At 41.2% G+C, this 24575-nt stretch overlaps 1 protein-coding gene across 2 annotated transcripts in view; it reads left to right on the forward strand.

Annotated features, from left to right (window-relative positions):
* The first annotated feature begins 513 nt into the window (after positions 1-513).
* HTR1E (5-hydroxytryptamine receptor 1E) overlaps positions 514-24575 on the forward strand; it is a 156573-nt gene continuing 132511 nt past the window's right edge. For both annotated transcript variants that reach the window (XM_082251392.1, XM_082251395.1), the window contains exon 1: positions 514-763. The gene's annotated coding sequence lies outside the window, so the exon portion shown is untranslated. The remainder of the gene's footprint in view (positions 764-24575) is intronic.

A 24575-nucleotide genomic window follows, 5' to 3' on the forward strand; every position in this document is an offset into this window, starting at 1 on the left:
TGGGGAAGGAACGTAGTCACCCTCTAACAGGAAGTCAGGCCATTGCAGCAAAGCAAAGGAATTTGCAGAGTTTGAGCAGGCTGCGTGTATTAGAAGGGACCTTTTGAGTTACAAATACATACTGATTTTAGTGTCATATTAATCTGCCATACCAGGAGTTCCCATTTTCTCAGGGAAGTCAGTATTGCCCAAATCCCTCCACACCTCCCTACTGATAACACCTGTTAGCTCTATCATTCTGTCCTCTTACATAGTGGGATCAATGGCTTCTAGAAAAAGGTAAGCCCTGACTAAGTTCAATGCACAGAAATAATATCATGTTCCTGTAGACAGAGCCATCCAGTCCCTGTGAAGAGCAGTCTTACTGAGAAGCAAGGATAGAAGAAGGGATGAAAGGTTTGCTGCTTGTTCCAGGCTTCCTTCAGGCACCTTGTCCTCTCCGCTGAGCCCCCTAGTGGCCAATTGGCGTCTAATCTCCTGCTAATGTCATGAGTGGTGTGTGCAATGTGCAGTGTGGCTTCAGTCCTCTCTGTGCTCTGAGGCTCAGCGCTGCTGCTTACAACTGCTGTCACATCACCTGCCTTCCTAGAAAGACAACGATCCAATCTTTGTACATGGCTCTTCTCTCCTGTGGATTACTCATGTGAGGCTGCATTTTTGGAAGCTTATACTTGTGAGAAGCTTTTTCAACTGATGTACATTGCAAGGCTGTAACGATGTGAGATAATTGAGTGTGGAGCTTACTACATGTTCCTGAGATCAGGTAAGATCTTACAGCCCAGGAAAATTCTCCTGTCTATGGACTGATCGTCCAATCCATAGCAGTGAAATGATTGTAGATATTCATATGTGTAGAACAGGTACCCAATGACAGTGCTAGGAAAAGCAGATCACTTAGTACTCAAACATCATTAGCATGTCTGGATGTCAAATGTCTATTCACTGTCATTTCATCAGAATCAATATTAAAGCGTATATGCAATGTTTAATAGAGAACTTGACATATTTTATATAAAACATTTTTTTTTTTGCATGTCTTATATAAAATTGTATCAAGGATAACTTGACAAGGTGCCACTTGATGATCAGTGATTTGGGTTCATTTACTATCATACTGCGGTTCCTAAACCTAGTCATTCACTATAAAAGTATTATTAAAGAAACCATCATGACCTAACTTCTTACAAGACTTTCTAGGCATTTAGGTTTTCATATAGCTGATAATAATTTAAGTGTATGATCCTGTCCTTTTGGTTCTACTAAGGTTCTTGTGTTGTTTGGAAGATATTTTAATACATTTAAATACAGTGTAATGTACAAACTTGGGCTATAGATAATATAATACTTTATTGGCATTGTATTTATACAATGAAATGTATATTTACTGTAAAGTATAATTATAATTACCGCATTTTGAAGCAGAGAAGTGGCACACTGATGGAGGTACTTTTCATAGGAAGAGTTTTTATAGGACAATATCTACAGATACAGTCTATATATATATATATATACTGCTCAAAAAAAATTAAAGGAACACTTTGAAACCACATAAGATCTCAATAGGGAAAAATATGCTGGATATCCATATTAATATGGACTGGGTAATGTGTTAGGAATGAAAGGATGCCACATTGTTTAATGGAATTGAAAATGATCAACCTACAGAGGACTGAATTCAATGACACCCTGAAAATCAAAGTGAAAAAATGATGCAGCAGGTTAGTCCATTTTGCTGAAATTTCATTGCAACAACTCAAAATGTTACTCAGTAGTTTGTATGGCCCCCACGTGTTTGTATGCATGCCTGACAATGTCGGGGCATGTTCCTAATGAGCCAACAGATGATGTCCTGGGGTATTTCCTCCCAGATCTGGACCAGGGCATCACTGAGCTCCTGAACAGACTGAGGTGCAACCTGGCGGCGTCGGATAGACCAAAACATAATGTCCCAGAGGTTTTCTATTGGAATTAGGTCAGGCAAGCTTGGGGGGCATTCAATGGTATCAATTCCTTCATCCTCCAGGAACATGTTGCATACTCTCACCACATGAGGCCGGGCATTGCTGTGCACCAGGAGGAACCCAGGACTACAGCACCAGCATAGGGTCTGACAACGGGTCCAAGCATTTAACCTTTTACCTAATGGCAGTCGGGGTGCCATTGTCTAGCTTGTAGAGGTCTGTGCATTCCTCCAGGGATATGCCTCCCCAGACCATCACTGACCCACCACCAAACCAGTCATGCTGAACAATGTTACAGGCAGCATAAAGTTCTCCATGGCTTCTTCAGACCCTTTCATGTCTGTCACATGTGCTCAGGGTGAACCTGCTCTCATCTGTAAAAGCACAGGGTGCTAGTGGAGGGCACGCCAATTCTAGTGTTCAATGGCTAAAGCCAATCAAGCTCCACGGTGCCGGGCAGTGAGCACAGGGCCCACATGAAGTCTGTTTCTGATTGTTTTGTCATTCACACCAGTGGTCTGCTGGAAGTCATTTTCTGGTGCTCTGGCAGTGCTCATCATTGCACAAAGGAGCAGATATCGGCCCTTCTGATGGGTTAAGGACCTTCTACAGCCCTGTTCAGCTCTCCTAGAGTAATTGTCTGTCTCCTGGAATCTCCTCTATGCTCTTGAGACTGTGCTGGGAGACACAGCAAACCTTCTGGCAATGGCACGTATTAATGTGCCTTCCTGGAGGAGTTGGACTTCCTGTGCAACCTCTATAGGGTCCAGGTATTGCCTCATGCTACCAGTAGTGATACTGACCCTAGCCAAATGCAAAAGTAGTCAAAAACAGTCAGAAATGATGAGCAGGGAAAAAAGTCATTGCCCTCCATCCGTAAAACCATTACTGTTTTGGAGGTCGTCTCATTGTTTCCCATCTAATGCACCTGTTGTTAATTTCATTGCAGCTGAAATTCATTAACAACCCCCTCTGCTACTTAACTGGCAAGATCAATATCCCAGGAGTTTAATTGACTTGATGCTATACTCTGATTAAAATGTTTTCCTTTAACTTCTTTTAGCAGTGTATATATATATATATATATATATATATATGTGTATGTATATATATATATATATATATATATATATATATGGATTCTCCATGGATCTGATGCCCATGGAGCACCCCCCAAATACCAATGCACTGAGCACCTGGCCTAGCTTAGTGTTATGCTTCCTGGATCCTGCATGTACATTTTGCCACACCTGAAATCACTTTGGATCTTCCAGGTTATTGAATGTTTTAGAGTGCAGGTGGAACACTGCTTGAGTAACATCTACACTAGATGCTCAGCCACTACTCATCCTTATGAGAACTCCTATTGAATGTGCTCAATAAATTCAATGAACCAGTTGAAAATATATGCATTTTAGTAATCTGGCACTTACAAATACATAAAAAAAAAAAAAAAAAAAAAAAACAGCGTTGTAACCCGTGTTGGTTTAAATGACTTTTGACATGTCATGAGAAATACATGGTTGCTGCTGTTACTGTCTGGCTTCAGTACTTTTGAGTGAAACACCCAAGCAGCAAATCAGATAAAAGCCTGAAGCCCTTATATCTGTGCTTTAGAGCAGTGTTTCCTAACTTTATTTTTTCATTCAAGGCACCCTTTAAAATTATGCACAATCTCAAGGCACCCCCATTCAAAAATGTAGGACATTCTAGGACATCTAGGACACTTAACATTAGAGGTAATTTATTCTTCCAAAGCAAACACACCTTTGCACACTGGTGCAGACTAGCAGGGCCGCTGATAAGGCAGTACAGGCAGCCCTCCTGGGCTCCATCAGTTTAAGGGGGGGGGGGGGGCTGGGTACTTTCTGAGAAGAAAGGCCGGCTGTACTGTCTTATTGCAGACACTGATCCTCTTCTGCCTTCTCCTGCAGCACTGCCAGCTACTCCTCCTCTTTATCCCTCCAGCTTCACATCAGGGGGATTGGATCTAGCACATGCACCCATTCCATCTGCTGTCTGGCCCCCCTGTGTGCCCCTTTCCCAAAAAATTCTTCCGGCTTCCTTCCTCTCCTCTCCCACCGGAAGCTGCTGAGGGCACACAAGGGGATGTTTCAGGATGGAGAGCAGGGGAAGGGACCATTAAATATGTAATCTATCTAGTCCATTCCTTTCCTGAATAAACACAGTGAGTGATTGGTACAAATCACTCCTGTGTCCATTCATCACTGACGCATAGTATAATGTGTTTACTATGCTTCAGTTTGTGAATGAGCAGGAAGTCTCAGAGTGCATCCTATTCATTCATCTGTGCAGCAGAGGCTGCAGAGAAGGGGACTGATAAATCTATGTCCTCACTCACTTTTAGCTGGGGGCTTACAGATGTTAGCTGTATCTCTAACAGCAGCCCTGCAGACTAGTATTCCAATGTTTCTCTTCTTCCTCAGTTTCTCTCCCTCACTCAGCTAAAGTGACCCCAGTGCTAATGAAGAAGGACAGGGAAGGGGCAAACAAGGATGCTGTGCAGGCACCCACAGTCCTCCTTATCAATTGACATCGTTGGTTATTAGGACACCAGCGGTTAGAAGGTTGTAGAAGTTTGTAATGGTGCACAATGAAAACCTATGGCTTTGTGTAATTGAAAGGCAGGCTTGACCCCCCCACTGGCTTGAGTACAATTTTTGGGCAATTTTTAGGCATTTTGCCAATGCACCCCTGCCTGAACCTCAGGGCATTGGTTGAAAACGGCTGCTTCAGAGCATTAAAATAATAGCCTGACAATCAGCGCTTTCTGAAGGGGAGATTAGCAATGACAGCCTACATTTTTCTCTTATGGTAGGTTCTCCTTCAGAAGTATAGACAGTATATAGGATACGGATGTGAATATATGTAAAGAGATTCATATTTCAGTATGAAAAATGTACATCTTTCTTCTAGAATTGTAATGTGTATGTGAACACTGAACTCTAGAGAAAAAAGTCCAGTAAAAAGTAATGGGCATGCTAAATTGATTGGCCTTATTACTATTCTGTGCTATGTCCTAGGGAAAGCAGGCTCTGAAAGTACAACCTTACCCTTGACTGCATGCTGAAAACAGTGTGGGGTCTAAAAAAGATTTTTACACACATCAAATAACTAAAGTTCCAATATATGAGCAGCTATATCACCATCTCAGAATGCCTCATTGTTCTCCCAAAATCAAACTTTTTCATATTAAAATGGGGATGAACAATGCTGGGATCATGCCTACAATCTCAATTTTGTTTTTGGCAGCATTCTTGTTTAGCATCATATTTTATTGCTACTTTAAGGTTTATGTTTTTTTTTAATAAATTCAGTTTTGGGAAAAGTATTTATACACACTATGCTACATTTCGATTGTAAGCTCTTCTATTACATCTGTATTGAACCGTATTGTAATTATCCCCCCTTATATTGTAAAGCGCTACGCAAACTATTGGTGCTATATAAATCCTAAATAATAGTAATAATAATCATTTCATTTTCTATATTGTCTCATCAGTGGTGACAGTATACACCTACAAGAGTGTTATGGTAAAAGCTGTCATATGCAAGCTTGTTCATCACAGTCCAGCTATCTTGGAGCAAAATGCCTGTCACTACAATGGGAGTAGGATGGAAAAACCACAGACTGTTATATGCGCTAAAGCACATGTTGTGATTATTAAGTCAAAACATGTATCTCCTACCTAATACACAAACACTGAATTCATGTTGGAACTGATCTCAGAGGTAAATGCATACACCAGTTACAGCTCGTGTTCTTGTCCTGAGTTATAATGGCACATTCTGCCACGTTGGAACAGTCCAAAAAGGTCTTTTTGAGTAACCCCAATATCACCAAAATCATCCTCCTATGTGATCTGGGGCACCCAGTCGCTGCTGTAACGGTGATGTCTAACATGATAAAATCATAATTAAAGCATGTATAATACTTGCAAAAGTAATATGTTATAATCAGTGATATTTTGCATTTTGGCCTAGAAATAGAACAGATTGCATGCCAACTGGATAAATGTCTAATATCTTTAAGGTGCTGTAGTGAACTGAATGGATGGTGCTGTCTCCTGTACAAACAATTCCACTAGAACCTCCTATATTTTTCAATATGCGATATTTTGCATTTTGGCCTATAAACAACACAGATTGCATGACATATGGATTGATGTCTAATATCTTCAAAGTGCTACAGATGACCAGAGGGATGGTTCTGACCACTGTACGTACATTTCCAGGAGATCATCTGTTACGAGAGGAATTGCCTTTATTTATAGTTATATATAGTTACATAGTAGTTGAGGTTGAATAAAGACAATAGTCCATCCAGTTCAACCTTTGTAGGTGTGTGCGGACGTAATTATTTCCCATACCCCTGAATGTTTTGATCCTTGAGATGTACATCCAAGAGTCTTTTAAAAGTAGCCATACTCCCCGCAGTTACTACCTCTTGTGGAAGAGAAATCCACAATCTTGTAGCCTTTACTGTAAAAACCCCATAGTCTAAGGTTAAGGTGTCCTTTTATGAAACGGAGATGAGCAATGATCCTGCTGATCGCAGCTCATTTCCGATCATTCTCAGTTTATGAAACAGAAATGATCGGGGGAGAACATGTTCTTCGCTGATCATCTCTTCACACGGGAATCTGTCATTGACTGACACAGAAATGGCCAGGCTATGAAGCTGCGATCTCCGCACTTCACTGGCGATCTGTGCCAGAATTCGCACTCCCGGATTCACCAGCCTGGAGGTGGTGAATCGGGGAGTGAAGACAGAATCGGGGGAGAACTGAGGGGGAAGGAGGAAGATTATTGACATCCTTCTTCCTCGTTCAGACCCCCCAACACAGTAATCATATCCCCCTGCCATATTTATGTATGTATATACATGTGTATATATATATACACACATACATGTAGATATATATTTAATGTGTATATATATATATATATATATATATATATATATATATATATATATATATATATATATATATATATAAAATGTATGCGTGTGTGTATTCAGTGTGTATATATATATATATATATATTTATGTAAGGGGACTATTATTTATTAACATTAGTGGAGATCGTGTACTCAGCAGTGATAATTTATCACTGCTTATTAAAAGAGCGCCAGTGATTTTCATAGTACTGTAATCTCGCTTTGTCTCACGAGATTACAGGTGCTCCCATTCACTTGTATAGAGATCTTGGCCGTTCGCCGAGGAAACACTTCTCCTCTGATCACCCTGGGAGAACTGAAGTTCTCCTCTTCATAAAAAGGGTGCCAGAGGAGATCATTTTCCCCGGAGAACTGCAGAGAAGCAAACAGAGAAAAAAATTCACCCTTTCATAAACGTACACCTAAGACCCCGTTCACACTGGGGCGAGCCGACTTTGCCGGGCGACCTGTGAAGTCCTCGGAGCGGCCGGCACGGACTTCATATAATTGAAGTCAATGCAGGTCGCTCCGGGTCGCCCCAAAGAAGCTCTGGACCCTTTTTTTAAGTCGGAGCGACTTGTGTCGCTCCTATTAGAACGGGTCCATAGCTACTCTATGGCAGGCGACCTACGGCGACCTGTCAGGCGACCAGGTCGCCTGACAGGTCGCCCCAGTGTGAACCGGCTCTCAATCTCTTCTCCTCTAATCGCATTGTATGGCCTCGTGTCATGTATTTAGATATCAGTAAAAAGAATATCACCTGCCAACGATACAGAACAATACAGGACCACTTTTTCAAGGCAAGGTGACTTGAGAAAAAGTCATTGCATGGTCCAAATTGGCTGATTGGCAATATTTTTTATAGTTTAGGCCTGAATAAAAATGATTTTGCAATAGCTCTGCCAGCAGGGAAAAACATATGCCATACTATTGTCTAATATCTTCATAGTGCTGCAGCTGACCAGAGGGATGGCTCTGTCCACTGTATGTATATTTCTAGCAGCTCATCTGTTTTTTGAGGAATTGCCTTTATTTGGATATCAGTAAAAAGAATATCACCAGGCAACGATACAGGAGGATGCAGGACCACTTTTTCAAGACAAAGTGACTTGAGAAAAAGTCACTGCATGGTCCCAATAGGATGATTAGCAATAGTCCTATAATTGAGGCCTGAATAAAGACGATTTTGCGATAGCTCTGCCAGCAGGGAAAAAAACATATACCATACCATTGTCTAATATCTTCAAAGTGCTGCAGACCAGAGGGATGGCTCTGTCCACTGTAAATACATTTCTAGCAGATCATCTGTTACGAGAGGAATTGCCTTTATTTAGATATCAGAAAAAAGAATATCACCAGCCAATGATACAGGACAATGCAGGACCACTTTTTCAAGGCAAAGTCACTTGAGAAAAAAAAAAAAGTCATTGCATGGTCCAAATAGGCTTATTGGCAATATTCTTATAATTGATGCCTGAATAAAGACGATTTAGCAATAGCTCTGCCAGCATATGCCAAACATATGCCATTGGCAAAGAAGTAAAAAAGCTATTACCTTTAAACCATACACTGATAAAACATTAACATATCTGACTCTCAGTTATGAAGCCAGTCCATGCATTATTCTTGAGGTATTGATTTTTAATTTTATAATGGACATTTTTTTATTGATTTGACAGAGGTTAAGGACCAGTGTCAGAACAGAGGAGAATTCCCTTTCCCTTTTACAATGCAGAGACAAAAGCAGCAATAGACTAATTTTTTTCCAATTAATAATTAGAAAAAAGGATTAATTATAAAAAAATGTTAAATGGGTGACCTTCGGTTTTAACAACATGGTTGCCCTTTTAAAATGGTTGTGTAGCAATTATTCTCTGCCACAGCACATGGTGTCAATGGCTGCAGTGTGTCGTGGTAGGGGTTACTGCTAGAGCTTCAAGCTGTCATTGACAGATGGAATCCACCATCGTTCCTTGGAACTGAACCGACCACCTGAGCATCCATTCGCAGTATGAAGGATAACAGCAATGTGTAGCACAATGTAAGTGTAAGGAGGTGGGGATAACCCATAATAGGGACATTCTTTGATCAAGAAATACATAGGGAACATTTTGACATCTTTTAGGGAAAAAAAGTTTTTGCAGTGTGTATGATCAAAACATGATTGTAGATTAAGGAAGGTTCATTTAAATAGAGTATGTATACACTTTGCCAACATGTTGAAAAATCAAGACATTTGAGCAAAATTTGTTGTTGTGGTGAATTATATTGCCACAAATGAAGAAAGTGAAGTTAAGATGTTTTTTTAAAGCTTAGGGAAGATTCTTTTAACTACCTCGGATTTGTTCTTCTACCAAAAAAGACCCCTTGGGTGCTAAAAACTTTACTTTAAGCAGTTCTGGGCCGGAAGGATTCGCCCCCTTAATGACCAGGCCATTTTTTGCAATTTGGTACAGCGTTAGAAAATTGCGCGATCGTGCAACACTGTACTGAAATAAAATTGATGTCTTTTTTTTCCCACAAATAGAGCTTTCTTTTGGTGGTATTTGTTAAAATGTGCGATTTTTTATTTTTCGCACTAAAAAACAAAAAAAGCGACAATTCTGAAAAAAAAAATATTTTTCACATTCTGCTATATAACATTCCCCAAAAAAATATTTAAAAATCAAAATTTTTCATCCTATTAGGCCAATTTGTATTCTGCTACATATTTTTGGTAAAAAAAAAATCACAATATGCGTATTTTGATATGTTTGCGTCTACAAACAAGGGGAAAAATTTGTCATTAAAATTTTTTTTTTTACTAGTAATGGCGACGATCGGCTATTTTTAGTGGGACTGCGACATTGCGATGGACAGATCGGACCCCTAACTGACATTTTTTTTTTTACTTTTGGGGGGACCAGTGACATTACTACAATAATCAGTGCTAAAAATATGCACTGCTACTGTAATAAGGACACTGGCAGGAAAGCTTTTAACCTAGGAGTGATCAAAGGGTTAAATGTGACCCTAGGGACGTGTTTTATAACTGTGGGGGGAGGGGCTTGTGAAATGACTTTAGAGACCTGTGATTCTATATAGAAGGATCACAGGCGCTCTGTGATCATTTCAGAAAGAACAACGGTCTGCTGTGTTTACAACAGCTGATCGTCCTTCTCTCTCAGCGGGGAGCGATCGCGGGTGTCCAGCGGCAATCGCGGCCACCGGTCCAGTGGATCGGCATCCCCGCTGACTAGTGGGGGCAGGAGCTCGATGTTGGCGGCGCACGCTTGCCCTCCAGCATCACTCCTGCGACCGACGTACCCATACCTTGTTTCATGCAGCCGAGCCAGCCTGCCACAGTATAACTGCAGTGAGCGGTAGGCAAGTGGTTAAATATTGAGGTACAGAGGCACCCTAAACCTAACTTTTCATTTAAATAGCCAGAAAAGTGAAATTGTTATTATTTTGAAAGCTTTCATTTTTACTTTAAGTGCATGTTGAGTACGCCTAGAAACGTATACAGTAGCATCTCTCAGTGACCTCCAGATGCTTATCATCAAAGCAACGCAAATACTACGTCCATACTGACTTGGCAGCCACATGGCTTTGTTAGCATAGCAAACACAGCCTATGCGGTGGCAAGATTTCAAGCTAATTTTGACAAAATTTCAGTGGCAGCAAATAATAATTTAAAAGCAAAATCATAGTCAATAAGATCACACAAAAATATGATGATACATTTTAAAACAGGAGATGGATCACAAACTCCAGGCCTAAAATTGTTACTAAACCCACAACCATAAAATCAGTGTGTATATGCAGTAAAGCATGCTTGTTATACTCACTGTGGAACCTAAGAGGTAATCCTGTACGTTGTGTAACAAGGCTGTTTGATTCTGTCTTCTCTGATCCTCCCCTTCTTCCACAGTCCCCAATCCATCTCCCGATAGTACAGAGCTTTGGAGGTACTCTGCACGTGCTCAGTTTGGTGTGTATTGCTAGAGAGTTATTTTTTTTAATTTGTTTTTTGGGAGGGTGTTTGTGATCAGCACAGGGCCAATCAGCACTGTCCAGACAGAGGGTCAGGGGTCATGCAGCCTCATAGGACAGTCAGAGGAGAATAAAAACTCCTACAAGCTTTACCAGTGCTTGGCTGGAGACTAATAGAAGTCACAAGACTGTTATATACTGCTGATAATCGATAAAATAATTGAATTTTTATGTTCTGTGTTCTGTGGGAGACCATATAGTGAATACAGGGGCCTGGGTTTAGTAACACTTTAAACAAACATACATTAAAATATGACAGGTACAAATTTATAATACACAACAGCACACAACCCAATGCAACAGCATCACACTGTATTTTTTTACCTCCCACATGATGCTCCAATGTATGCTCCTAACTTGCGTGCCTTACGAAAACCTTCAGATCACGGTGAAAGAAAAGTAGATCACAATTTGTAATGTATACGGTAAGCCTGATGTTAGAGGTCAGGCTCATTCTACACATGCTGGCTCAGGATTGGCTGAAATTGCCATGTGGAGCAATGTGAATTAAAGTAGTGGCTGTCACAAGCTAAAGACCCAGAGCTGTCAGCAGTACATCTGAAGCATATGCCTTAGGTGCCAGGGCCTAGCCTTTCCACTGCCCGTGACATCATCCTTGACTTCACTGACATTCCCTGTGAGCTGCATTAGCATTATAGAGAGAACAGTGTTGTTTTCCCCCTACAGCAACATATCATTGTAATAGCAATATATTGCTTCCTAAAAACAGCTAGCTATGGATCCAAATGTTTAATATTCTTTTGCTGTAGAGGTGAATGGAGGTCTAGGTCAGGTCTCCCTTATGGGAACATTACGTAAAATACAGCATAACAAAGGCAAATAAAAAATATCCACCTCTACCCCCTTCCTAAAGGATGCCCATTTGTTCTTATTTTATGAGCCTACACAAACTGGAAATCAGGGACAGTTGGGAGGTATGGTGTATCGCCAGCTTTACCTATCTCCTTCTTATCTTAGTGCTACACTAACAATTTAGGCAAACAGATTCCCAGGTGCTTTGGGATACTTATAACTGGGAAATAGAAAAAAGAAGGATTTCTTAAACTAAAAAGCAAATTGTGTTTTACAACTCTGCTACATTAATGTAAAAATCTCACTTGTGTTGTATCCTTGTACCCAGGAGACGTAGAAAATTCCTCTGATTTAGAAATGTATCTTTATGTAAATACACAGGGTTGTTCCTTTAGTTCGGATGTGGTTAAGCTTGTAAGATTAAAGTCTTGCAGCTAAATTGATTAGGTTTAAAGGATGGTTCCTCCCCAGATTTGATGTTCCTCTTTTTTCTTGGATGCCACTACTGGGTTCACCAATCTCCTTACATCCAGTGTGCACACAACCAGCAATACCAATGTAGTAGTTTGTGTCTGTGTCCTTTATCAGTTGTTATATATTGAAGATATCATTCTCTTGCAACTGAACTCCCTGATCATGTTTATTGTAGAATTATGGGCAGTCCCTTGAGGAGTAAGACTTTATTTTTGGACTTTTTATTTTGGACAATAGACATTGTGTTTGTACAGAGCTGTAAATTGTGTAAGGATATTGTGCCACTGGTATATCAATTCATCATTCCAACGAAACTGGAATCATTTGGGGTCCAGTTATCATTTGTTTGTCAGTTTTACAATTTTATATGCCATTTTATCTGCCAAGCCAACAATGGATGTGTCTGTAGTTCTTCATGAAAAAAAAAAAAATGAATCAAAGAGCAGTGGAATGAGATTCCTTCAGTCTAAACCTATCTGCAATAAAGTAATACTAAAGCTAATTTTTAAGGGAATACCAGATGCAATTTAAATAACTTACTATCTTCCCTGTTCTTTCTTGTATTCCAATATAATCTGCCTGCTGAAAAATCTTATCTGCAGAGCACTGGCACTGACATCTGGTTTTAGGGTGTAGCCCCATGGAGTCACCCTTGCATGCAGGGCCGGATTAAGAGCATCATGGGCTTGGTGCTGAGGATTTTGAAGGGCCTTAAGGGCCGTGCCTTGGCATGCACCCAGAGGAGGAAGGGTGCAGCCATGCATGCCTAATTCAACATGGGATGCTGTCTCTGAAGCCCATAAACCCATCCATGCATCGGCAACTGTCCCTCCTTGTCCAGCCTTCGTGCTGTGTGGGGAGGTTCTGAGGGAGCTGCCTGGGGAAGCGAGCATAGAAGCCAGACTTCTGTGTTTACAAGTGACAGAAGAGCGGTAACAGTGAATATGGCCAATCCAGGGCCTATATAAAAGGTAGGGGCCTGGAGCTGCAGCTCCAATAGCCCCTACGTTAATCTGGCCCTGCTTGCATGCATGCTTCAGGGAAGGCCTTCGGAGTGAAGCGTGCTCACAATATATTTCCTAAAGCCGAGCAGGCATGTATGCCATTGCTATGCACTGGGAAGTAGTAAATGTAAGTATGCACTTATATGCAGCAAACAATCTGCTGGGAAATATTTGCCTGAGTAAATAGATTGCATTCATGTACAAAAGTTGTATTTACTACTAATTTAACTGCATGCAAAAAGTTCATAGACACACTAGAGTTCTGGCATGTTGGAGAATGATATTGGAACATGAGAGTTTAGGTATGTATCAAGAATTATGCATTTATAGCAGAACTATACTCACCTGTTCTCCATTGCTGTGATCTGCCAGAGCGGACTTCCTCAGCCCAGGGGCTTCCGGGTATCGATCTCCCACTTTTTCGATTGGCTGGGCAGAGATGACATCACTCAAAACACATTCATGGGAGTTCAGTCATTTTGGCAAAGGCAAACTTCTCAGGGTTAGTTTGCCTTTACCAACAAAATACCTATGCAAGTAAGAGGTGTCTGTAAATAAAAACAAACAGTGCAGCTTTGACTAAAGTTGAATAATGGCCTTTCTATAGGTGTAGGCCATTTACATATCTCACGAAGCCTGACTAGAATACTCCCAGGATATTGCTAGGACATTGCTAAGAGGGGCCTAGTCGTTACTGCTCACCTTCAACAAAACAGGAGTGAGCACTTTCTCTGGTTCAAACCCCCTCCCTTGCTTTTTCTCTCCCCTGATACAGTAGCTCTGGGTTCACATTTGAAGGCTTACTCCTGTGATGGTGGAGGTGAGCAGTATTGACCAGGCCTCACTTAGCAATGTCTTAGCAAACACTGGGCGTATTCCAGTCAGGCTTCAGAAAGTATGTATATGGCCTACAAGTCAAAGCAATAATCACAAATCTAGCGCTCCTGGGGTGCTTTTAGGGTGGAGGGAAAGAAATAAGCCTGTGAGGCTCCCCAGTGGTTTTTCTGCTGCTAGCCAACGAGTATAGGAAGGGTGCTGATATGGACAAAAGTACATGAGAAAGGCAGCGCATGAACCACACAATGGATGCAATGGATAAGGAAGTCAGGTGAACATCCAGTATAGAAAGGGTTAACAGTTTATTGGTATTGATAACCGAAAAACAAAGTACATAAAATGCTTACATCCCCCTGGGCTGGAGTGGACAAGGGCACCTGGCAGCAAGCAACACGAGTGAGAGGAGGTCAGTCTCCCAGGACTGCTGAGCAGTGTGTGCACTAAGCCGGAAACCAGCCGGCGCCAAGGATGAAAGGACTCTGCTGTAGTTCCGGAGCGGTGACATCAGCCGGACAGGCGCCACTTGCGGGGAAATACCAGGAATCAGGGTGGAACACAAGCTATATGGTTGCCATAAAGCAACCATATAGCTTGTGTTCCACCCTGGTTCCTGGTATTTCCCCGCAAGTGGCGCCTGTCCGGCTGATGTCATCGCTACCTCAACTACAGCGGAGTCCTTTCATCCTTGCGCCGGCTGGTTTCCGGCTTAGTGCACACACTGCTCAGCAGTCCTGGGAGACTGACCTCCTTGCACTCGTGTTGCTTGCTGCCAGGTGCCCTTGTCCACTCCAGCCCATGGGGATGTAAGCATTTTATGTACTTTGTTTTTCGGTTATCAATACCAATAAACTGTTAACCCTTTCTATACTGGATGTTCACCTGACTTCCTTATCCATTGTATCCTGGTGTGGTTCATGCGCTGCCTTCCTCATGTACTTTTGTATATGGCCTGCACCTATAGCAAGGGCATTCAGTATTAGTCAGAGCTGCACAGTTTATTTTTTTATCTACTGACACCTCTTGTCTGCATAGACAGTTAATTGGTAGAAGTAAACTAACCCTTAAAAGCAAAACTAAACCCTCTTATCATTTTCAGCAAAGGAGGCTACCATCTTAGCCTCTGTTTGGACTTCAACTACAATGATGCTGCACATGTGATCAATGTGACAGTTACATTCCTGGCACGTGTCGGGAATGTAACTGTGTTTTGAAACTATTAATTTGACGGGTTTAGTTCCACTTTAAGGAATAAAACTCTTACCTTCACAGTGAACATCTTTGAACCTCTTCTTACCTCCTGGGTTTCTTTTAATAGCCACATTGTCACAGAGCTCTCTTAATGTAACTCTTTTTACGTAGATCTCAATGAATTGCTTGTAATGACCACATTGGTAGAGCAAAATACAAATATATTTCATCACTGAAGAAGGTCCCCATAAGGCTTATCACACTGAATTCCATACAAGTGACAAGTTCAGTCCATGAGCTGAATCTTTTTTTACACATTCATTTATTGACTACAGTAGTTTATCAATATGTGGTCCTGTACACAATACCTAATGAACTATACACATGCCAGTACATAACAAAGTAGGTTTATGCATGGTCTGTGTGATGTTTGATAGTAAATATAAATTATGATAAATGCTCATGCCATGTCATACATACATAAATTAGTAAAATATATAGGAATTGGCAAGTTCCATTATTTTAACATCAACCCAGTGAATTCATATTTATGCCCGAACCACTGATTAAATCAATGCACTTTAAAGCCCTGTTTAGAAGTAATAATTGCAATCATATATACAGATGTACTGTACATTCAAATATCTGTTGGTGAATGTTATAGAGAAATAATTTATGAAAGCCTTGACATTATTGCACTTCACTATAAAGCCACGGATGTATCTTTGTTTACATATAACATAAACAAAAGAGTGTACTTGCCCTTCGTGATTGAGACACCAATCTGCCATCTGCAGTTACTATAGTAACCCCCCCATCATTCGTCTAGAATGGATATTACTGCAACACAAATGATTTACCAAGAAGTCTACTCGAGTAAAAGCTACCTGTCCATCCCTCTGTCCATTATTTCTCCTGAGACATTTCAAATATGCCTTCAGTCTTCATTATTAGTCTGGAGATTATCAGTTGTAGTTATCAGTTTGCTTTCTATTGCTGTTCTTAATCAATGGAAGTATCAATAAGAAATAAGACAAACTAAGATGAATATCTCAATGCAGCAGTGCTACGATCTTTGGTCATTTTTTTACATCATATGTTGATGTGCAACATTTTTGCCGCCACCCTGCAAGATTATGTACCAAATCTACATTTAAAATGAAGAGTAAAATGGTAAAGCGCATAATCTCTATTGACCATTTCCCATTAAATCACATTTAATCCTCATATTATTACAGTTTAAAGTGGTTTCCAGACAGCTGTAAGGCATTATTCCAAATACACATTTTGCTGTAAGAATAAAGTTTGTCATAAGAAGTGAGTGATGTCGAGCATTACATAGAGTCCTAGCTAAAAGGCTAGTGGTCAGCAATGTGAATGTGTACCAGGGCTTTCTGTCTACACACATTTCATCACAGGCTGAGATATGGTTTGGTCTTTAACCACTTTACCACCAGAGGATTTTCCTGCTTAACGTCCAGGCCACTTTTTGCAACTTGGCACTGCGTGACTTTAACTGACAATTCCTTTTTTCCCCACAAACAGAGCTTTCTTTTGGTGGTATTTGATCACCTCTGCGCTTTTCATTTTTTGCAATATTAATAAAAAAAGAGCGAACATTTTGCGAAAAAATTGACATTTTCTACTTTTACAGTTAAAAAATATCCAATATATTCAATTTTTGTCATATATTTAGGCCAAAATGTATTTAGCTACATGTCTTTGACAAAAAATGTCTCAATGAGCGTATTTTTAACCGCTTTAAGTCTTAAGATTTTACCCCATTCCTGACCAGGCTATATTTTGCGATTCGGCACTGCGTTACTTTAACGGACAATTGTACAGTCGTGCGACGCTGAACCTAAATTAAATTTATGTCCTTTTTTTCCCCCACAAATAGAGCTTTCTTTTGGTGGTGTTTGATCACCTGTGCGATTTTTAATTTTTGAAAAAAAGAGTGACAATTTTGAAAAAAAAAAAACAATATTTTTTACATTCTGATATATAACATTCCCAAAAAAATGTATAAATCAAAATTTTTTAACATTTTAGGCCAATTTGTTTTCTGCTACATATTTTGGTAAAAAAAATCACAATAAGAGTATTTTGATTGGTTTGCGCAAAAGTTATTGCGTTTACTAACTACGGGAAAAATTTATAATTTTTATTGTTTATTTTTTTTTACTAGTAATGGCGGCGATCTGCGATTTTTTTTTTTCGGGACTGCGACATTGCGGTGGACAGATCGGACCCCTGACTGACATTTTTTACACTTTTGGGGGTACCAGTGACATTACTACAGTAATCAGTGCTATAAATATGCACTTTTACTGTAATAATGACACTGGCAGGGAAGGGGTTAACACTGTTGGTGATCAAGGGGTTAAATGTATGCCTCATGCTTACTGACGTGTGTGGGGGGAGGGGATTGTGTGACACAGACACAGATCGCAGGTTCAGCTATGCTGAATCCTGTAATCTGTCACTGTCTGTCACAGAGGAGATCCGCCCGCTTTGTTTACACAAGCGGGCAGATTTCCTCACTCGATCCTCGACGATCGGGGAAGAGCGGCGGTGATCACCGCCTCTCCTCCCATGGCCCGACTCCAGCTGTGTCTGAATACAGCGGAAGCGAGCCTCCAGCGGCACGCGTGTGCGCCGCCCAGAGAGGGGAGAGTCTGGTGACGTAGGTCTACGTCGCCAGACGGTAACGAGCCACTTTGCCGCAGTAGCAGCCCAGTGAGCAGTCGGCAAGTGGTTAATATTTCCAGTTTCTTCTATAGTTTGACATCTTGGTTGATAAAGAAAAATGAGCAAACTGTCATCTATTCCTTGCTTTGATTCTTTTACTTATGCCTATCCACCATATAGGATAGAGAAAATATAATTATTTTGGCCATAAATCATTTACATTTAGTCATGGCATGACTAGGCCCCTTGTTGGAGGAGAATAACATCAGAGGGAAGAGTCAGTTGGATCATCTGTCACAATAAACTATCCTGAGCACTTTCCTAGCATGTAGCCAAAATTGTCTTACACCTGCTTACGCCTGGAACTAAATCTATCAATTTAAGGGTTTCCAAATCAATTACATTCAAGGAAAGCCGTAAATGATAACTGTCACAGTTGTTGGGCTCTTCAACAAACTGCCAAGCCATCAAATGGCTGGTGTCACAACTGATCACATGTGCAGCACCATGGCAATTGCTGATCACAAAGAGTAAAATGGCAGCTTCCTTGGCTGGTAAGCATAGAATAATAGAGTTCTGCGTTAAGCCCACTAGTCTCAATAAGTATCTAAAGCCAAAACGTTATCTTGGTATTGGCAAGAATAGGGACGATTATTACCCCAGCAGGGTTTTATTGCCCCTCCATGTCTAGGTAGAATCCCTCTGTCTATTGATTCTGTCCTAGTGACCATTAGGACAGGAATAATGGAAAATCCAAAATTTCAGTTGTCACTAAAAGAGAACATACCCAGAAGACCACAATTTATTTATAGGAAGGCCCCAAACCTAAAGTTGAAGGTGGTACACAACATACCTGACTTACCCAAGAGAACTGTCACCTTTCTGAACGAGAAGGGTTTCTTGGGTGTGGAAGATGTGCTGCAAGTAAGTCAGATTCAAAAACAAATAAAAGGATAAGAAAAAATATTTTTTATTTGTGATCAAACTTTTTTATAGCACCTACCGTAGCTCTCACCTTGAGTTGCATACCATCTGTTAGTATTGTGTAATTTACACAAGGAAGAGTGTAGAGCAGCAAAGGTGACATTACAAGGATTTACATATATAAGAGCACCTGTGGCGCAGTATATACATTAGTTTAAAAAAGAGAACATGTAAGTAACAAAAAATATAGTTGTTTTAAACACAGCTATAATATTATTTGTTTGTTGTTCAAGTGTTTGTTATTTTCTTTTCAATAGGTTTTGTAATTTGTCCTTTATCAAAGGCTCTAATGATGACAATCAATTAATTATATCTTAAACATGGTCTTGTATATCCTTGCAGCTTGAGAATCCCAGTTAATATTATTTTGGATTCTGTCATAAATCTTTTCCATATATAGTGCTACTTACATCAAACAATAAAACATATTTTATTTCTTTAATTCAATTTTATTTTTATTAATGTAAAGAATGTTTATTTGTTAATGATACTGATGACATATTTATCACAAATTACAGAATTAGGGGCAATTTTAACACAAAAATTTGTGTATGATGTTTTGCCTAAAAAAAAGTTGTATGAATATTTGTACACACACATTATATATGGACCAGTGTAAATATACATATACATATACCATGCAATATACATATACCATGCCTGTGGGACTACTGTGGAAATAGAAAATCACTGTAGTAGTCACTGATTTTCTAGGTGTCACCACCCAGCCTCATAAAAATTAAAGATTGAAGACATAAATATTTAAAAACCCTTGTAAAAGTTAGGACTTAAAGTGTTACTAAACTCAGGACCCTGCTTCAGCGATTTGGGTTGAGCTCTAGAAAACCGAAGTTTAGAATAGGTTTGTGTATTATATTGGTGCCAACATCCCTAATTAGAACAAGTAGTAATTATTTGGTTCCTCAGACCAGTGGGTGGGACTTTGAGGCAAAAAAATGAAACAAAAGTAATATGCGTTTTAACGTTTATCATAAAACAAGGTTTATCATAAAACAATATTTAGCATGTACAAGACATGAAATGTAAAGTGCTGGATGGGTGAGAGGCCCATCCGTGATGGTGCACGAAAGAAAGAGGAGAGTGACACTGTGATAATTGGTGACTTTTTAGAGACGCTAGATCCTGCCATCCATTGATGTTGGATGTTTGCAGGATGCGTTTCCATCCAACGCATTTCGGCTGTGCCTTTTTCAAGGATTTTCACCATATCTATATAAAGATATTTAATCTTTATTAGTGTCAATTGAAGATTTTTGAGCAATTTTGTTAGTATAGTTTTAAAGTCTTAGCTTACATTGAATTTTTTGTGTGCAGTTACTTGATCGGTTGTGGAGGAGCCCCCTCTTGTTTCCCAAAGCAACCACAAGATCCCAAAGGGGGAGAGGAGTGGCGGTAGCGTTTGATTCTGAAAGGCCAAACAATTATAAATGGCATATAGTGTAAGTAAGTGTACAGCACTTTAGGTTTACAAGGTTATACTCACAGGGTCCAGATATTGCTGGTTTTCCAAAGGTGAGTACCCTGGTAATGTAGGCTGTCCCTGGAATTATATAGATATTTGGATTAACTATATATGTCCAGATGGTTTATGGGATTGTATTGGGCCGCTACTACTTGGGTAATGAAATACCTGGTGAGCGTCAAATTTTGTCAGATGGTCTCTCTGTGAGAAAGAACACCTGTGATGTTTCTTGGTTGTCAGCCGTTCTTTGTATCTAAAAGGACATGTACAAATTATGACAGAACCATGGGATTCCAAATGCCTGAAATTAGGTGTAAGGTATTGTACAGGAATTTACCTTGTGATGTAAAAAAGTTTTTTTGACTGCAGAACGTAAGTCTGTAGCGGGGTAATCTTTCTGTTGCGGGATGGTCTCTCCTGCGGAGGGCTACATCGTTGTAGCAACAGAAGAAAAATTATATATGTAAAGGAGTCCTGTATAGTGCAGGGCTGTGTGGAATCTCAGGAAGCTGTATGTGGTACCTGTGTCCAGTAGAGGGAGTCCTATCCCAAAAAATGATGAGGGTGGTCCGCTGTCCTCCAGGAGGTGCTTTCACTCCACGGTCTGGATGTGAATGGCACACTGCTGGGATCCCCGGCGCCTTAAATGTAGGCCGCGCATGCGCAGTACGGCGCCGCGCGGTCCTCTCCGTCAGGGCGGAAGTGCTTCACTCGTATCCGCCGCGCATGCGCCTGGGCTTCTGCGCGGTCAGTGACGAGGGAGTCTCTCCGCTGCCTGGCAACTAAGGACGCCGCCGACACGGAGGAGGAGGGGCAACCAGGATGCCGTAGGTAACAGCAGCTGGTGTTTGCCCCGAACGTTGCCCCGCCATTGGCGGGGCTTTCCGTGCCGGGGGTTGTAATCGGGTATTGAGAAGGAGCAAATCCACTGATCGAGTCTGCATTACATTATTAATATATCAAAGAACAATAGCTTTGGCAATATATGTATATATGCGGTTTTAACTTTTCATTCTTGGAATAACAGATTTGGTACATACATTTAAAGGGAGAATGAAATGAGATGTTTTTGAGAGGGGAGGGGAAAGAAAGACATGGGGGATATGTGCAGAACTGGGGGTTGTATGAGTCTCAAATGTCAGTATTTTAAGTCGCTCCACTGGTGGGAGAGAGAGAGATAGAGGTTATATCGAGGTATTTTGAGTTAGTCTGTTTTACCAGATACAAAACCATCAAGAAATGGTTTGAAACTCTCTGCTTCGTTGAGGCCGGGGAGGTGTAGTCGCTCTCAGGTGACTAATCCACCTCAATTCTCTTTGTAAGAGAGTCTTGTTCCAGTCGCCCCCCCTCCCTGGTATGTGAATCCTGTCCAGGGCCATAAATTTTACAGGGGGCATTTTGGATTGGTGCTTGTCTCTCACGTGTCTGCCAAGTGGGAGATAGAAGTTACACATTTCCATGGATGCCAAATGTTGGCCAACTCTTTTACGGAACTCTTGCCTGGTTTTTCCTACATAATATGCACCGCAGTCACACTCCATCAAGTAAACTACTGCCTGCGTTTTACAGTTGACGAAGTGGGCCGGTGTGAATAATTCCCCATTGGGTAGCAGTTTGGTAGTGCTTTTAACGATGACTTTACATTGGGCACAGCCCCCGCATGGATATGTTCCCTTGTCCTTGCATGGGTCCTTTCTTGGTCCCTCTTTAAATTCACTGTGGACCAGTGATTGTTGGAAAGAACCAGCTTTCCTGAATGTGATTTTTGGTTTTGCTGGGAGAAGGTGTCTTAGACTTGGGTCTGCAGAAAGGATGTGCCACTTTTGCTGAATAATTTTTCTGATTGAGTCATGTTGATTAGTATATCGCATGATCAATCGATTGGTGTTTTCTTGTGGTTTGTCCATGGGTTTTTTGAACAGGATTTGGTGTCGTTCCATATTATTGGCTCGGTTGAAGGCTTTCCTGAGACTTGTTTTTGAATAACCTCGAGTCAGTAATCGTGCTGTTAGTTTGTCGGATTCGCTTTTAAAGTCTTTTTGAATAGTACAGTTCCTCTTTAGTCGTAAGAACTGACTGTAAGGAATTGACTGTTTGAGCACTGTAGGATGGAAGCTGTCCGCATGCAGAACAGTGTTGCCTGCAGTCTCTTTTCTATAGAGTGTGGTGTTGATATTTCCCTTGGAGTCTTTAAAAATCCAGGTGTCCAGGAAGCTGATTTTAGTTAGGCTGTATTGCATGGTGAAGTGCATATTGAAGGAATTTATGTTCATGTGGTCCAGGCACTCTCGTAGGAGGTCCTCGGGTCCATCCCACAGGATAAGAATGTCATCTATATATCTCTGCCATAGGGTTATATGGCGAGAGTATATAGAGTTTTTTTCATCGTTGAGAAAATCCTGCTCCCATACGCCCAGATATATGTTATCGTAGGATGGGGCACAGCTCGTGCCCATGGCCACGCCACAGATCTGCAGGAAATGTAGACCATCAAAACAGAAGTAGTTATGGTGTAGAATAAACTGTAACATGGAAAGAATGAAATCATTGAATTTTTCATCGTGGCGGCTATGTTGGCTGAGTACATATTTGACTGCCATTATGCCTTTTTCATGCGGTATGTTGCTATACAATGATTCAACATCAATCGTGACGAGGTAGGTTGTTTCGGATGCCGTCATGCCTTCCAATATTTGAAGGAGATGAATGGTGTCCTTAGTATATGATGGAAGGTTAGTCACATGTGGGCGGAGGTGGGCATCGATGACTCTGCTTATATTCTCCGAGATGTTGCCATTCCCGGATATGATGGGTCTGCCTGGGGGGTTATTGACATTTTTGTGTATTTTTGGCAAGGAATAGAACGTTGGTGTTCTGGGGTACTTTGTTCTGATGTATTCCCATAGTGTTTTGGAAATGGCCCCTTCGTTGAGGGCCGAGCACGTGAGAGACAAGCACCAATCCAAAATGCCCCCTGTAAAATTTATGGCCCTGGACAGGATTCACATACCAGGGAGGGGGGGGGCGACTGGAACAAGACTCTCTTACAAAGAGAATTGAGGTGGATTAGTCGCCTGAGAGCGACTACACCTCCCGGCCTCAACGAAGCAGAGAGTTTCAAACCATTTCTTGATGGTTTTGTATCTGGTAAAACAGACTAACTCAAAATACCGCGATATAACCTCTATCTCTCTCTCTCCCACCAGTGGAGCGACTTAAAATACTGACATTTGAGACTCATACAACCCCCAGTTCTGCACATATCCCCCATGTCTTTCTTTCCCCTCCCCTCTCAAAAACATCTCATTTCATTCTCCCTTTAAATGTATGTACCAAACCTGTTATTCCAAGAATGAAAAGTTAAAACCGCATATATACATATATTGCCAAAGCTATTGTTCTTTGATATATTAATAATGTAATGCAGACTCGATCAATGGATTTGCTCCTTCTCAATACCCGATTACAACCCCCGGCACGGAAAGCCCCGCCAATGGCGGGGCAACGTTCGGGGCAAACACCAGCTGCTGTTACCTACGGCATCCTGGTTGCCCCTCCTCCTCCGTGTCGGCGGCGTCCTTAGTTGCCAGGCAGCGGAGAGACTCCCTCGTCACTGACCGCGCAGAAGCCCAGGCGCATGCGCGGCGGATACGAGTGAAGCACTTCCGCCCTGACGGAGAGGACCGCGCGGCGCCGTACTGCGCATGCGCGGCCTACATTTAAGGCGCCGGGGATCCCAGCAGTGTGCCATTCACATCCAGACCGTGGAGTGAAAGCACCTCCTGGAGGACGGCGGACCACCCTCATCATTTTTTGGGATAGGACTCCCTCTACTGGACACAGGTACCACATACAGCTTCCTGAGATTCCACACAGCCCTGCACTATACAGGACTCCTTTACATATATAATTTTTCTTCTGTTGCTACAACGATGTAGCCCTCCGCAGGAGAGACCATCCCGCAACAGAAAGATTACCCCGCTACAGACTTACGTTCTGCAGTCAAAAAAACTTTTTTACATCACAAGGTAAATTCCTGTACAATACCTTACACCTAATTTCAGGCATTTGGAATCCCATGGTTCTGTCATAATTTGTACATGTCCTTTTAGATACAAAGAACGGCTGACAACCAAGAAACA

Source organism: Pelophylax lessonae, assembly GCF_965119305.1.
Source record: "Pelophylax lessonae genome assembly, chromosome: 3".
Taxonomy (NCBI): Eukaryota; Metazoa; Chordata; class Amphibia; order Anura; family Ranidae; genus Pelophylax; species Pelophylax lessonae.